Genomic DNA, 16,989 nt, shown 5'->3' on the forward strand with positions numbered 1-16,989 from the left:
CATTTTGCTTTCTTGCATTTCTTTTTCTTTGGGATGATTTTAGTTGCTATCTCTTGTACAATGTTGCAAACCTTCATCCATAGTTCTTCAGCCACTCTATCAGATCTAATTCCATAAATCTACGTATTTGTCACCTCTACTGTATATTCATCAGGGATATGATTTAGGTCATACCTGAGTGGTCTAGTGCTTTTCCCTACTTTCTTCAATTTAAGCCTAAATTTTGCAGCCCGAAGCTCATGATCTGAGCCACAGTCAGCTCCTGGTCTAGTTTTTACTGACGGTATAGCGCTTCTCCATCTTTGGCTGCAGAGCACATAGTCAATCTGATTTCTGTGTTGACCATCTGGTGATGCCAATGTGTAGAGTCGTCTCTTCAGTTGTTGGAAAATAGTGTTTGCTATGACCATCGTATTCTCTTGACGAAATTCTACCAGCCTGTGCCCTGCTTCATTTTGTACTCCAAGGCCAAACTTGCCTGTTATTCCGGTTATCTTTTGGCTTCCTGCTTTAGCATTCTAATCCCCCATGATGATGAGGACATCATTTTTGGTGTTAATTCTAGAAGGTGTTGTAGGCCTTCTTAGAACTGGTCAGCTTCAGCCTCTTCAGCACCAGTGGTTGGGACATAGACTTGGACTATTGTGATGTTGAATGGTTTGCCTTGGATTCGAACTGAGATCATTCTGTCATTTTGGAGATTGTATCCCAGTACTGCTTTTCCTATTCTTTTATTGACTATGAAGGCTACTCCATTTCTTATGAGGGATTCTTGCCCGCAGTAGTTTACCTGATGGTCATCTGAATCAAATTCACCCATTCCTGTCCATTTTAGTTCACTGATTCCTAAGATGTCGATGTTCAGTCTTGTCATCTCTTGTTTGACCACATCCAGCTTGCCTTGATTCATGGATCTTACATTCCAGGTCCCTATGGAGTATAGATCTTTGCAGCATCAAACTTTCCTTTCACCACCAGATACATCTGCAACTGAGTGTCCTTTCGGCTTTGACCCAGTCGCTTCATTCTTTCTGGCGCTACTAGTACTAGCCCTCTGCTCTTCCCCAGTAGCATCTTGGACACCTTCCGACCTGAGGGGCTCATCTTCCGGCGTCATATCTTTTTGCCTTTTGGTACTGTCCATGGGGTTTTCATGGCAATGGTACTGGAGTGGGTTGCCATTTCCTTCTCCAGTGGATTACGTTTTGTCAGAGCTCTCTGCTATGACCTGTCACTCTTGGGTGGCCCTGCATGGCATAGCTCATAGCTTCATTGAGCTACGCAAGCCCCTTCACCACGACAAAACTCTAGTGCACCATTTACAGATAATGCTAAACCACAACTCAAAAATAGCATATGATTCTACAACAACCCATACTCTGGATTGCCATTACATGTGAACCATGGAGCAGGATCCCTGCTGCAGCCTGCCTGGCACCAAACTTGCCATCTTTCCAGAAGCAGATCAAGACAGTCCTTCATGCAGAAGCCTGTAAAAATCGTCTTGGTTACCCAGAGCCCTGAGAGGATCTTCCAGGTGATTCTTCTCCTCTGCAGTGTTTTTTCAACTATATATATATTTAGCTATTTTAAAATAATTTTAAATTTATTTTATGTTGTTTCATTTTTATGATTTGTTTTGTTTTGTATTGCATTGTTTTATGGACCATTGTAAACTGTCCAAACAGCTTTGGCTGTGGAGCAATAGAGGAATAGATAGATAGATAAATAAATGATTAGAATTCACAATATATAAACTTTCTATTAGGTTGAATAAAATCTTTGCTTTAGAGAGATAAAGGAAAAGAGTTTCAATATACAGCAGAGCAATTTCTTTTCTTTTAAGAAGAATCCTCTAACAAAGTCAAATTCATAGTGTAACTATATATGGAATTAAATGCATACATGCATGATTATTACCAAGTTTAATAACAAATGCTTTTTTAATAGCTCCATTCTGGTATATAGGTTCCAGGATATTAAATAAGAAAAAAGAGGGTGTGTATCTAACAATGGATAGGTTGTTACTGTACTGTCTTTATGCTGCTCTTATTATTTGGAAAGCCTAATCTAAAAACTGCTGGTATTTCATGAGGCTGTGAAATGTAGATTATTACACTTTGAAATGATTCAGAAATGCAAGAATATTTCTTCCCACAGTTGCAATCCAATCAAAATGTTAATCATCTAATAGAATTGAGCTAAATTTTCCTTTTCATTAAAGTTTTATTATTCTGTTGGATAATGGTGATTCCCTAGGACAATTACCTCCTCCTCCTCCTCCTCCTTTTTGGTTAAATATGTAGCATGGTCCTTTTCCCTTGCAACTTGACACAATCAAGGGGAAAAATATTTTGTCACCTTCTGTCAGAGCTCCTCTGTACAACTCTGTTGAAAGGTAATGGTCTTGCTTTCTTGCTCCAGTGTAATCTCTCTCTCTCTCTCATTGTTTGCGGGGCTTGTCAGTGTAGTTGTTGCTGCAGATGCTGTCCAGAAATGTAGTATCTCCTTCCTCCCCATGTAACTGCAATTGCAATTCCTTATTTTTCATCTCTGAAAAAATAATGACACTTGCAGATTTAAAAAATTAATGCTGCTGTTAAATAGCATATTCAAAATTTAGAATCCCACCATTTGAGGTTTTTCACTCCTTTATCTAGACCAATATTCTCTGTTCCTGACCTTCATCAAAATGAAAATGCTGTGCTATGGAAGCACATTATTAAACAGCAATGACTATCATGGATGTAGGAATGTATGTAGGACTCACCAAGCTGTATCAGAATGACTTGGAGCAGTAGCCTAGCTCAGTTTCATGCTAGCCTTCCAGTGATTTCTGCTCAGGAGGATACAGATGGTACCCTAATAGGATTGAATGACATCCTCTCTGACTCCATGTGAGGATCCATGCATGGACTTGCATACTTTGTGAACCAGCCAGACAAATGCAGGGCAGTCTTCCAATTTCACGCCATAGCATGATATTCTCACAGGGCTTTGCAGTTCAGGTGGACAGAAAAAGAAGTGGTTATGGATGTGTTTCTATGTGTTAACCTCCCTTTTTGCTATGATGGACAGGGGTTGTTAATTGCCTCTTCCTCCTCCCCTCAACAGTAGACTCCCAGGGCCCTCTGACATGGTACTGCCAATGTGCCCCCTGCCTCCCCCTGCTTCCACCCACCCTCTGGCCACATTCACCAGCCCTTTCTCATCACCTGCGGCCAATTCCACTCCTCCATTCCACCTCCCACCATCAATGCCCGCCAACATCCTACCAGCTTGCCCACCTTCACAGCTCTCTTTCCCTTTTGCTGCCTTCTTCTTCTTCTCATCCCTATTCTCCACTTCCCAAAAGCTCATCTTCTTCAAAACTTACATCTTCAGAAAACACTGCACCATTGCCATCAATACATAAAGAAAAACTTCAGTACAGCATTGCAGGTGAACAATGCCTGTCATGGCATGACAATAAACTTGCTCATCTAAAATAAAGATGGGCAATTATACACATTTCAAGAGAGTTCACTGACTTTCTTAAGATTATCCGAAATGCAATGCTCGATGTTGATGTGTTGACCATTGCAGCTGGAATGATCTCAAGACAGGAAATGCCAGCAGCAGAGTTGAGCAACAGGTCTGCTCACATTCAAAAGCACGGCTGCCCCACCACAAAACTTTTGTGGGAGTGGGAAGAATGGGAAAGAGGAACATGAGGTAGAGAGAGAGGCACCTGTGGCATCAGAAACAGGTGTGCAAGGCAAATGGAAAGGTGGGTAGCTGGCAGGAAAGGGAAAGAAAAAAGCTACATGGTGGAGAATGTGGTGGTGGTAGGCAAAATGGTTGACAAACAGGAGGGCAAGATGGTAAAGAAGTTGGAGGTGGGCAAATCGATTATGGAAGAGGAAGAGGAGGAAGTGGGCAAGGGACACTTACTGAATGTTATCTCACAGCATCCAAAACTGCTAAACTTCTTAATCCTGGTATTTCCTTTTAAAATAAAAGATTTTGCACTTATCACTTTCCAAACCACAATATATATTTGGAAAAGTACATGGTAGGTGACATGTTGTCCAGGACTCTAGTAAAATATGGAAGAGTTATCAAGTGAAATCGTCCATTCATGGTCCAGTAACAAGCAGGTCACCACTGCCACCCGTGTGAGAGTCATACCTCCACTAAATAGAAACTTTAGTGGAGAGTGAAATCCTGGTTTCATATGAGTATGTTGAAGAGATGAGATAAGGCAATCTGGTAAGGAACAAATGGGAGAGAGGGGAGTTTGTCACAGAGGCAAGATATTGACCCATGAAAAGCTAGAAGGTGAAGCCCACAAAGAGACAGAAAATACTCCGACAAGAGCTTATGTTCTTAAAAGGGGTGAACGTGAGAACAATAAACAGCATTAATTTATGGAATGTATGATCCAGTTTCCTAAAATAATACATGTGGTTAAATCTAAAATAAGAACATAAGAAAAGCCATGCTGGATCTGACCAATGGCTAATCTAGTCCAGCATTCTGATCACATGGTGGCAAACCAGCTGCCTACCGGATCCCTCAAGCAAGATGGGAAGCAGCCTCCACATACCCAAGCTCCTCTGCAACTGGTGTATGTAGGGCTGTTGCCTCTGGTAATTTGCTCAATCTCCTTTCAAAGCCAACCAAACTGGTGGCCATTGCCACTTCTGTTGGCAGTGAATTGCATCAGGTAACTCGACATTGTGTGAAGAAATACTTTACATCACAACTAGCATAAATCCACTAGTGCAATAAACTTTCCTCGCTCTATCCTCCACCTTGAATCAGTTTGCATGGTTAAAAATCCAATGGAAAAAATGTCTCAGACATCCAGAACACATTTTGAGAGTCTGCTGGGCAGGAGAGTCACCCCTTCCACTGCTTCTGTCAGTAGAACGACAGCACTGGATTCCACTGATGTTTGCGATGGACAAAGCAAGGGTGCAAAGCTCTCTCAAGGAGTGTTATATGATAACTCTGTTCGCAGTAAGCATTCTTTTTTCCTCATATGCGAAATCTCAGTTTCTTTCAAAGTTATATACAGAGCATGATTATCTTAATAAAGTCATTTGGAGTCAAAGTGGCTTTCTTGGGTCCTTTCAGTTCAACATGGCAGGAGAATCTTGATATTTCTCAGGTGTCCGCAGCCAATAAGAACAGTCCTCAAAACTTATTTCTAATTGCCACAGAAAGCCTTCTTTGAAGGAGGCACTAGACTGCACTTTAAAATTCCTAAGGGAGAGAAATCAGACATTCTTCATGGAACTAGAAAACATTTCATACAACAAATACTTCATAAAAGGATCAAAAAAGAAGAGAAAGGAAAGTATCATTTTGAAGACGAATTGCATGAGGTTGTGATGACCCTGCTGTATGTTCCCTTCACTGACTCTGAACATTTGCAGGTGAGTGTACTAGAAACAAGGGTATTTGTACAATTATCTATACTTTGCTGATCTTTCATATTTAAGTTTTGCTTTATAAAAGGTCTATTAAAAAACATCTAGGGACGCATTTCAGGTTAAACTGCACTTCTGACATTTTTGCAGTAAATAAATAAATAAGCAAATGATAGAAGAACAGTAATTTTGCAGACTCTGGCACTCTGATAATGCAAGTGGGAAATGTTTTACGTGTAGAGTTCCTGCTACACCATTTTGTTCTGCTTCCTTACTGCCCCTCCCCACAGCCAGGCCACACTCAGTATCCCTTGAGCACACTCTGGCCTCACTAAGATGAGTCTCCTCCTCCCTCCTTTATTATGATGTTTTTTCTGAAGTGGGTTTCTTTTCTATCTTTTCTCCCTGTCCCCCATCCCCACTGCTCCAGGCTAGTCCTAGGAAATCAAATGCAGGCTAAATGAAAACAGAGAGAAAGTTAAATCAAAATGGATCACTTTGCAGAAGTTCTTCTGAGAGAAATGACAGCAAATAATGGGATAAATTCCCTTCAGTACATGAGAGTTGAACTGGAGTTCCAAAAATTCCGTAAGACAACTCCCCTGCAACTGTGAAACTTCAGAATAAGGGTGCAATGGGTGGAGATTTGGCAGCCTACCCACCTTACCCGTTTGTCTACAATGAGCACAACAGGAGAGGTCTAGCCTAGGTTTCATGATTGAAGATGATCTTAAACATGGGAAAATATTGGCCAGGGAGTAGAACTTCTGGCATACCTGAGACACACCTGTCTAGATTTTCTAGTACTGTAACACAGCTGTCTTCAATTATTTTGTCTATATAACATACAGCCAAGTGTTATCAGAAAAAGAAATGGGAAAGTGTTTAAAAAAATCTTTACTATCAGTAGCTCTCCCCAACTTGATTTAGCACTGGCTCAGTATTTCCAAGTATTTTCTGCATGCATTCAGCAAAGGCTATTCTGTAAGAGCTCTCTCCTAGATCAAAGCACTGGCACACGCAATGCAATGGCTTCACATACATTATTGTGTTGTCTTCTGGGAGCTGTAGTTTGCCAGACATCAAGCCCACATCACCCTCAGTGGAAGCCTCATGGAAGTTTAAGCTCCACTTAATAGATCTGCTATCGTGGGGTGAAGTGCACTAGGCATTTTTGCTGTCATTGGAATCCCTGCCTTACTGTCTGACTCACTGCAAACCATCTTCCTCTCACTGCATCTGCTGTTTGACCCCAGCTTTCGTCAGACCAGTTTTCCAGCCATATTTATTCCAGAATGTGCCCAACTTACTCTGCTGGGTGGAGCAGGCTGCTGGGCTTAGGAATGAAGTGAGGAAGTGCCCTCCAGGCAGCACTGAGAATGAGGTAAGCCTAACCTGCCCTCAGTTGCTTTCCTGCTTCTCTCGACACCACAGCGTCTTCCTGTTTTTGACCTGCCCAGTGAAGTGGAGAGTCAGTGCACTTGTTTTTCCCCCTCCCCACTAAGGAACACCCTCCCACATTGTCTTCAAAGATGCTTCTATGCGTGTCTACTCAGCAGAAGAAAAATCATCCCATTCTCTGCCATGCGCTTACTCAGAAGTAAATCACACTGCCTTCAGTGGCACCTACCCTTGGAAAAGTCAGCCCAGGAAGTTTCAAGCATTGTTTTTGGGTAATGGGAAATGGGAACATTGATCCCATCACTGGCTTCACATCATGGGTAGTTGGAGGACTGCAGCAAGGTGGCCCACAGCTGTCCTCTCTTCTGCTCCCACCCTCTTCTGCTTCTCTGTGCACTTTGTGAAGAGGCAGGAGGAACTGTCACTTTTTAAAAAGGCTGCTATATTACATCCATCCTCTTTCCAGCTCATCCTACATAGCTTACAGTTATACTTGTGTGTGACTCTGGAATGTTTTCAGCACGGAAATGGTAAATACGTTTTGCATAAATAGTACAACACAAACCCTGATAAACAGAAGTGCCATACCGTAGATTCTCTCACACACACTGAGTAGCAACTCAGATCGAGATGGGGACACTCGCCACACAAAGCAGTTGCTAACAACAACCAGCGTTCTTGATTCAGAGAGGGAAGGTCCTCTACAAATAGAACTCTCTGTGGACATGGAGTAGTTCACAGTTCAGATCCAGTTTCATCAAGTGTAAGGAACTGACACTGGAAAAAATCTCAGCCAGCATGAACAAGGAATTGGTAACATTGCTGCACGCCATTAAAAAGAAGGGAGGGCATAGCTTAGGGGGTGGAGAACCTGCTCTGCTGCAGGAGGTTCCTCATTCAACCCGCTGCAGCTCAGGGTAGGAGAAGCAAAGGCCCTGCCAGAAACCTTGGAGAGCACATCCTCTGCCAGTCAGTGTCAGCGGTACTGGTCTAGACAGACCTCTGGTCTCTCAGAGTAAGGCCACTAAGACAGTTCCTGCTCACAGGTTTAGAACTTAAAACACATAACAAAAAAGAAATGGGGACGGGGAAGAACAGGTGTTTTGCAGGGCTACACATGTTTTTTGATGTTTTAATGTTGTTCTTAAACGCCTGTATTTTGGAAAGATTTTATGGTACTTCACTGTAGTGTTTTATGAACTGCTGTAAACCGCCCAGGGAATTTCATCTATTGAGTGATATAGAAATAAATGATTTTTTTTTTTAAAGTCGTGTACCAATTGTTCAAGTGCAATGACTGTTCTTATAACAATTGGCTTAAGAGCACAGGAGGAGCAAATGGCAGCTGGTCTCTCAACCAGGTCAATGGAATCAGCCAGGAGGAATGGCAGCTGCCGGGGGGAAATGGTGGAATGCCCCTTGCTAAAGGAAGAGGGGCTCACTTCACCATGCAACAGAGCACCGCAAATAAATAAAAGTGGTACACCTAGTGAGGCAGTGATGAGCACTGACAAGATCACCGTGTAGGCCATTGCTGCTTTCTGCAGCGATACGGTCCCAGGGGGCCTAAACACAACATCCAGTTATAAGAATTGAGAGGTTGTGAAAAGCCACTTGAGTTAGTTTGAAGTGGTTTTTCTAACTGATCTCTAATAGATTCAGATGGAGTCATTTACAGTTTTAAGTTGCTTATGGTTGAGTGAAAGGTATCTTCCTCTAGAAACACCCCTTAGCCATTTCTTAGCATATCTCAACTTACAGGTACACCATTTTCCTAGCCTGTTTTCAGTCCCAAACAAAATGCTTACATCTATTCTTACACAGTAAAAGAGTTCAAAAGTTTTAAACAGAAGTCATTTCTCTTCAGGTTGTTTTTTTTCCCCTCCTCACTATAAATCACCACTGCTACAGGAAAAACAGCTCATGTTTCAATATAAAACCCATACTGCTGAAATACACCATGCTTCCTCAAAATAATAATAGTAACAATAATAACCATCATAAAAGAAATAGCCCATCAACACCAATCTGAAACACCACTAGTTCTATAAACTAGAAATAGTGATATCTTCAGACATACCACTGGGATATTATTCCAAATATAAAAAGTATGCATCCAAAAGAAATGATGTGCTACTCTACAATAAAACATACCCATATCAACAAGCCATAGTTAACAATAAGAAATAGCAAATTATTTGTAAAATGCACTTTCTCCTAGAGAATGACGGTATTCATTTAAAAGGCAATGGGATGTTGCTCCAAAATGCTTTAGCGCTGCACAGAACAGGCGTGTTAATTAAAATTGCCAGTTGGTATTCAATCACTTCTTATACTGCTTAAGATGGTGCGGCCTTCCAGACTTCATGTTATCTGAAGAGGACTGACAAGGTGATGTTCCACTCCGAGCTGTCAGCAAGGGAGCAGCTCACACTCAAGAAAAGCTTGTTCTGTAACTACAGTCTGCTCAAGAGCCTTCTAGGGTGTTTTATGCCTCAGAAAAAGATTGCTGTGGCAAAAGGTATTGCATAGCTGGAGTATCATTTCAATTGCTTAGGTGAATAACATCGCTTCTCTCACACTTATCTTGCCTCCTTACTCTCTGAATAATGCATGTTTGGTTAGCATTAAAATGCCTAATCAATATACATTGATGAAGCTTTAACCATCCACAAAGACTATCAAGCTCTTGTTGATTAATATCCAATCAAGTTTATGTATGCTTCTGTTGCAGATTAGAGGCAGAGAACCACAAAAACTTATGAGTGGCTTTTTCACTCCTTATTCTTTTCCTTGCCAGCCTTTCAGACCATGGGCAACTCTTGCTTTTTCCGTTCTACTGGTGTTGCAGCAGCTGTTGCTGCAGATTAGAATGGGGAGTGCATGAAAAGTGCAGCTCCTGCTCAGAATCATTAATTGGGAAGTTGACCCTGCTCTGTGCCATTCCTGGCTATTGGTGGAAAGGTGTCTGAGTTTCTCCATCGGATTGCAGAGGAGGAGGAGGAGAAGGTCACATGTGGTCACTTTATTGGGACTGCTCATGGGTCCTTGGTGGCCCAGAGTCTTGATCTTGCAGAGGTAGCACGCACACACACAGATGGAGACACATCCCCATGATCTAGGATCTGAAGTCAAGGCAGCAGGATGGCTGAGAAAGAAACTTCGGAATCAGGACACCTTGATTCAAGCCTTGGCTCTAGTATGTGCTCACTGGGTGGCTATAGGCAAGTCATGCTGAGGGTCGGTCTGAAACCCCCAGTATGTGGACTGCCTTGTCCCACATGAGCCTGCCAAGTGATTGATATTATCTATGCAGGTCTCCAACTTCGTATTTGGTGGGAAAAGGAGAGAGGTCCTTAGGAAAAGGAAGCTTCCTCATACCCAATCGGATTATGGGTCATCTTACCCAATATTGCTAACACCAACTGGCTTTCAGGATTTCATGTAGTTTCTTTTTTGTTTTCCAACACTGCCTGGAGAAGACAGGTATTCAGCCTGCAAAGCATGCATTTTGACACTGAGCTGTGGGCTGTCTCTGTGGGTCACACCAATACTGTGCATCTTCTGCCATCTCATGAAGACCTTTCTTGTTCCACACACATTTGGCTTGTCAAACTGCTGACTTCCTGCATGAACATTTTCAACATCTCCCATCTCCTGAACTCTTTTATCATCATGTACTTAACTGAGAACTAGTTTTTGCTAGATCAGTGTCATTTACACTAATGGAATGACATAGCTGCAAATTGTCCCTTCTTTATTTTTATAGTTTTTCTAAGCACCTTGATGACCCTTACTTCAGAATCCACCAGGCTATGTCCATTTCCACCCAAAAAACAAAAAAGCAACAATCAATCGTACACAGTGCAATGAAAAATGTCATGGAACATTCTTGATTGATTCTACTCATGACTAGTGATCGGCTTTAGTCCAGCTTTTTGTACTTCGAGGGCCACATGAGGACATCAACACAGAACCCAGGGGCTGCACAATGAATGCCATTTCCATATCATAAATTAAAGAGTTCACAATATATTAGGTAATTTAATATACACGATCAATATATTTAAATGCATTGTGGGCCTGAAATCTCTGCAGAGATTGTAAGCAACTCCTTCTCCAACCACAGCCCAAGCACAATGCCCACTCCTCTGGCCCGGCCCACCCTCTTCTTCCCCATTCCTCCTGCCCAGAAACGTTCTTATGTGAGCCTCCCAGCCCCTCCTTCATTCTTGGAATTGGCACGCTGAATCTCTCGTACTTGAGCTGATGACTCCCCCTAGCATGCCCCATCCACTCCTGCTGATGAGCACAAAGGCACTCAGCTGGAGAGGCACAGGGTATTCTGGGGTAAGCTCTCATGAGGCTGCTAGTCCAACCCGCCCTCTTCCTGAGTCTCAGAAAGAGAGCAGGGTGGGCTGGCAGCCCCACAAGAGCTCATTGCAATCATGCTGGTGCTATCACTAGGCTCCAGATGGAGGGGAAGGCGGGGTCCAAATGGCTAGAGGACTGCAGAACAAGGCCTCAGGGTCTCGTGTTTCCTGCATTCCATATGTTGGACTAGCCCGACCGTGAGTTGGGGTAGTACCGTGAGTTTTGTCACTAGGAATGCAATTTATTAAGAGATTAAAATTGAAATTTGCAATTAACAGTAATAGCTAGTATGTTAGGGAATATATGTTATATACTATAGTGTTGGAGATTAATTATCAAACTTGACTATTAGCATGATTTAACTGATGCAAAAATAATGAATATAACTCTAATTTTGTGCACTAAATCCTCTTCTTCTAACTGTTCTCATCTGTAGGAAATGCTAGATGGCTATCATGGATTCCATCTATATTGTATTTTTTCCTGTTTCAAAAACGAAAATCAGCATTTTATTTGGAAGATGCTAGATTTGAAAAGGATCACCACAAGCAATCTTCTTAGAAGAGATTTCTTGTTGGCTTGATGTCATAATGCACAATTTCAAACTCATTGCTTTAAATGGAAAAGTTTCCAGTTCACCAGTTGGTTTGTCAAGTATAACATCAGGTCTCAGTTAGGGTGTTAACCCAGGAGCATAATTCATATTTTTGACCTATTTGTGGGTGAAGCACTAGCCCAGATAAGGCTATTGAGTAGGTTGCTCAAAGCCTTTTTAGCTGTCATTAAAGCCTGGCCAAGCAGAATTAACTTCTGCTGGATATGTTTGCACCTTGCGGTATCGTACCAATTGTTTTTGCTGTATGGAAAGCTACAGTGCAAGGACTGAAAATGTAGTAAGCATTGACCTTTGAAGTGTTTTGTAAAAAGACGGATAACAATTGGGTTGTTAACTCTATAACATACTTGAATCAGTCCAGACCTGCATAACTTGAGATCCTCTGAGATAAATTTCAGCTTCCCTCATTTGTGCATGGTGTCCTGCTAAGGACATGATAACATTTCAGTTCTTGCTACTAACCTCAATTGCAACAATAGGGGACCACCAAGCACCTGGTAGACCAACGTACCTGGCGAGTATGCGGAAATTGGTTTGGTCCACCATGAATTGTTGTAGCCTAATCTAGTCATTGCCAAGGGGTCATATCAATTGAAATATTATAATCATTATACTACAATGGATAGAAGAAGGTTCTAAATTGACACATACAGTTTTCCTCAGGTACAAGAGAACTTCCAGAGCATGGTATCTCTGAAATCTGTGCGACAATGGCCTGTATTTCATTTACTACCTCCAACTTTAGTTGACAACTTGCGTGTGTGTGTGTGTGTGTGTGTGTCCAAGAACTGCAAAGTAAGGCTCTGGGAAAAAAGCTTCTTTTGCTCTGTTTACACCACTAAGCTTAAGAATGGAGAAAAAATAATCTTACTTTCTCAGGACAACATCCCATCCACTGCAAAATTCCAGTGTCAATGGAGGCTGCAACTGGAAGTATGATTTAACACTTGAATCCTTGTTCTTTTAAAGTATGCAACAAAACTTAAATTCCAGGGAATAATTCAATTATTTCATTATTAGGAATTGGAGTTCAGAAAATGTTGATGAGCTTTTAGTTGCATTTGGTTCTAAGGGAAGGGAATGGGCTTGGCTTCCTGCAATTTTTTTCATAATTTCTGTAGATGGAATTTGGGGTAAAATGTTAAATCATGAAACAAAATCAATTGTTGCTGTGAGACAGGATCAGAATTGCTAAACCTTGCCAGGTTTTTAAACCTGAACCGTAATAGTGGCCAACAACACCCCTGCTACATCATTCACTGCTGTTAGGCTCAGTAGGGTTTGTTTTAGTAAAATTCATAATTATAAAAATTACGTATTTGTTCTGTGGAGGCAAGGATGCTACTTTGTTCACAAGACAACACCACTATGGAAACTCAAAATTAGTTTTCTGGATTCTCATAATCCAGCCCATCATAATGCTAAGTTTGTCCTGTGTTTCTAAGATAATTTTTTCTCTTTTCATACTTTACAAGTGTATGGATGATTGAACCTGTAATGTTCAGCAGCACATTAGATTTAAAAATAACATTTCGGTAGAGATAAACACGGAAAACATCTACAAGCTACATGCTTCTTTGCATATTGCATTTTCAATTTAAAGAAAATGATGATTACAAATAAGAGATAGGGATAACTCAAGGAGTGGGGAACCCTTGGCAAATCACTTCCTTTGGGAAAACCTGCTAGTACCCTGGACCCTAAAGCTGATGGGGCTCTTGCACAGTCATCTTGGTGGCAGCCGGAGGCAGTCACTTTCTCCAGAATATCCCAGAAAGATGGGGCATTGAAAGGAAAGCAAAGGGACGATCACAGATTGCTTGCCATTGATGGGGCCTGCAGTATGGCAGTGCAGCAAAAGGTTCCCGGCATGTTCAGGTAGGTGTGGGGAAGGTTCTTTTCTGAACGCTATAGAGGCATCACCAGTCAGCATAAACAGAACAGAGGCAGATAAGCCAATGATCAGGTCCCAATATAGGAGCATTTGGGAGAGAGAACGATTACGATGGGTTCAGGGAATGTAATGCATGGCTAATTTGAAGCAGAAATTACTAAGCAGCAATATTCTTGGTTCCAGTTTATGCAACTATGCCAGCTGGTACATAGTCCATATGAGTTGTCAAAAGGTAGCAAGGCCACTGAGTAACTTTGAATGTCTTTTAAGTTCCATATCTCTGGAGTTAAAAGGAATATAGAAATTGTTGATGGAATTATAATGTGTGTCATCTGAAGCATTAAAACCGTGCTGGGAAATGGAGCTCAGAATGCTGACAATCAATTCCCTCTTGGGCAAGTGTTTATTTCTGACTTAGGGAAGGCAATAAGTGCATGGACAAGGGAACACACTTTCAAACTGCTTTCTCAATCAAACTTCACCTTTATTAAGGCACAAATGATCTTCAAAATATCTTCACACAAATGTTGGAAGAGGGCTCATGGGACTAGCGTACCTAACCACATGTAATGATTTTGGGATGAGGTCTTCAGGTGATGACCAGCATGACCAGATAAAGCATCACAAGGGGCAGTGCATGCAAGTCTGGGTATTCTCCCCACCCTCTGCCCAAAGGATTAAGTCTAGACTACATAAATACTTTATTGTACTAGTAGAACTTTTGTTTAAACCTAAACTTGCTTTTGAAGACTTTGGATTAATTGTATCCCAGATCCAGACCTCCACCAGATAGTTAGGTGATTTTCTTAATCTGCAAATAAAATAAAATAAATTAGCATGAAGATTTGCAGTTCTGCATTCCATGTACATCTTGACTAAATGGGCAGTTTATGATTGCTTACTTTATTTATATTTTTCAGACTGTGCTAAGTTCATGTTTGGTGTACTAGAAAAATGGTATGAAATTTAGGTTTTTAAGAGCTAAGTAGAGGCATTGACAACTGCAGAAGAATTAGCCCTGCTCAGTTTGAGCCTAAATTCTTTATCCCACATTTTAATCTACCTAGCAAATGCATTATAATGGTTGCTTACACAATTCCCTCCATCCAACTTGCTCCCCAGATGTAGTGGTTCCAAATGACCATTCCCCGTTTTATACCTAAAGGACACAAGTCTTGGTACAACAAGAATGAAAGTGAAAAATATGGATTCTCAAGAATAGTTCAAACACAAGCAAAAGGGCAATGGCCCAGAGCACTGGTGCAGTCCCTTTTTATACCTGTGCTGACTAGGTAGCAGAGACACAGGTTCAATGGATTGAAATTCCCACTGTGGACACTGGTTGGTCTATGTAAATTCAGGTTCTTTGAATTCAGGTGGTTCCCATGCTCACCTGGGAGGCTGGAACTAGGGACCTTGGCCAGTGATTGCTCAATCCTTCCTACATGACTTTACTCATGTTCATAGGTATCACTGGTATAAGGTAATCACTGCTTTGTTCTCGGCACCTGGCAAGTCTGGGCAAGTCCCTACATGTCCTAAAGCCACTGCCACCAATTTTTCATTTCTCATTTCTGACTGCTCTTCACGCTCAGAGAGCTATGCATATGCAGCCTGCAGCCACCTTCACCCTGGCTAACAATGCATGCAAGCATATATACGTGGGATCAAATGTGATGCAGCCAGGCAAGGGGATTAGAACACCTGTTGGTCTGGGTGTTTAATCAGGGAGTGCTGTAGCGAGTGCTTTCCATGCATCTCTTCCGAAACCGATTTTTAAAATTCTCCTTGCTAAGGCAAGTACATTAGAGCATGGAGCAGTGCCAGCCCACATTCCCATTACACAACAGAACAGGAGATTTGGTCATCCCTAATTATAGTGGGTTGCACCCTGACTGCACCAGAGTAGATGCACAAAGTTGACTTCTGTGGGTCAGCACAAAGCATGATTAAGGCTGTGTCTAACCCAATGTAAAGACCCTCTCAGTTTTCCAAAGATAGCTATATGAGATCACATATAGAAGATAACCTTCATATACGAATCTGAAGTGATAAAAAGCACACTTTTCTAGTGAGAGTCATTTGCCTTAAGTTTCAGCTAGCAAGCCACTCCAACTACTTCCTTGAAACAAACATTGCTTCCTTGAAAATATTTTATCATTTTTTATAGCAAGGAATTAAGGTCATTTTATCAGAAGTATAAAGGACTGTTTACTCCATCTAAAATTAAAAGGTAATAAATATGTATAATGTCAAAGTTTAACTATGCAAACCAGTGTTAATTACCTGTTCCCAAGTGATTATTTGGAGCAACTAAAAAGGAGAAGCAAAATGAAAACAGAAAAGTTATTTCATGACTTAAATTGCTATCTAGCACAGGATAAGAGTGCCTCCAAGTGGCATTTATCTAAATTCCAGTTGGGGAGAAAAGTTAAAATTCAAGATATTCAAGGAATGAATTAAACAAAAAATAGGCCAATACATTCTGGTGCTCAATTTCTTCCAATCAATACATAAATTTAAATGTTTATGCATACAGGCTAATAGGTGGCCCTAGCACATTATGAAAAGCATGTATTAAGAATACAATCCTGTTATATGTTTAGATTTTTAAAAAGTCCTTCAACTCCCAGCATAGCCAAGCTAAATATGCACAGGATTGTGCCTATAATTGCAACCAACTGAATCAGATTCTAAGACACAGAGATTAGTCTGCTGCAACAGTACTTTAGACATATGATTAGGAAAGTTTGCAGCTAAAGGAACTCATCTGTCCTTACTCTCTTCTGTGGCAGGTCTTTGGCAGAGTTGATATGCAAGCCAATCTTGTTTCTGCAGATCTCATAAGAAAGCAAGAAGAGCCCTGCTGAAAACAATGAATGTTGTTCAGCTTTCCACAGAAGATGTTTCCAGGTAGCTTACATGCAGAATAAGAAGACATCATCTCCTCTTATAAGATCCTAGAGCCTTTTGTACTGCTACTAGAAGTATACCTCTGCTGCTCTGGTTGTTTTCCCTACCACCGTTCATTTTATAGTTCTCATCTCTTTTCTTCTGCCACCATCATGACTGCTGCTCTGTTGCTACATATTTAGTAGATGTGAAATGTAACTTTGTATTAGTGGCAGAAGTCTACCACTTCAGCTGTGACCGTGGAGTTACTGAAAATGAGTAGTAAGGAGTCTCTGCTCTGAGTATTGCTACCTTACAGGAAGCAGCAACCAAGTCATCTGATGATTCAGAGTTTCTACTGCAATGTATAATGATTCAGAGAAGAATGGTTATGC

The sequence above is a fragment of the Varanus komodoensis genome, unplaced genomic scaffold, assembly GCF_004798865.1.
Source record: "Varanus komodoensis strain SLA01 unplaced genomic scaffold, ASM479886v1 scaffold32, whole genome shotgun sequence".
Classification (NCBI taxonomy): domain Eukaryota; kingdom Metazoa; phylum Chordata; class Lepidosauria; order Squamata; family Varanidae; genus Varanus; species Varanus komodoensis.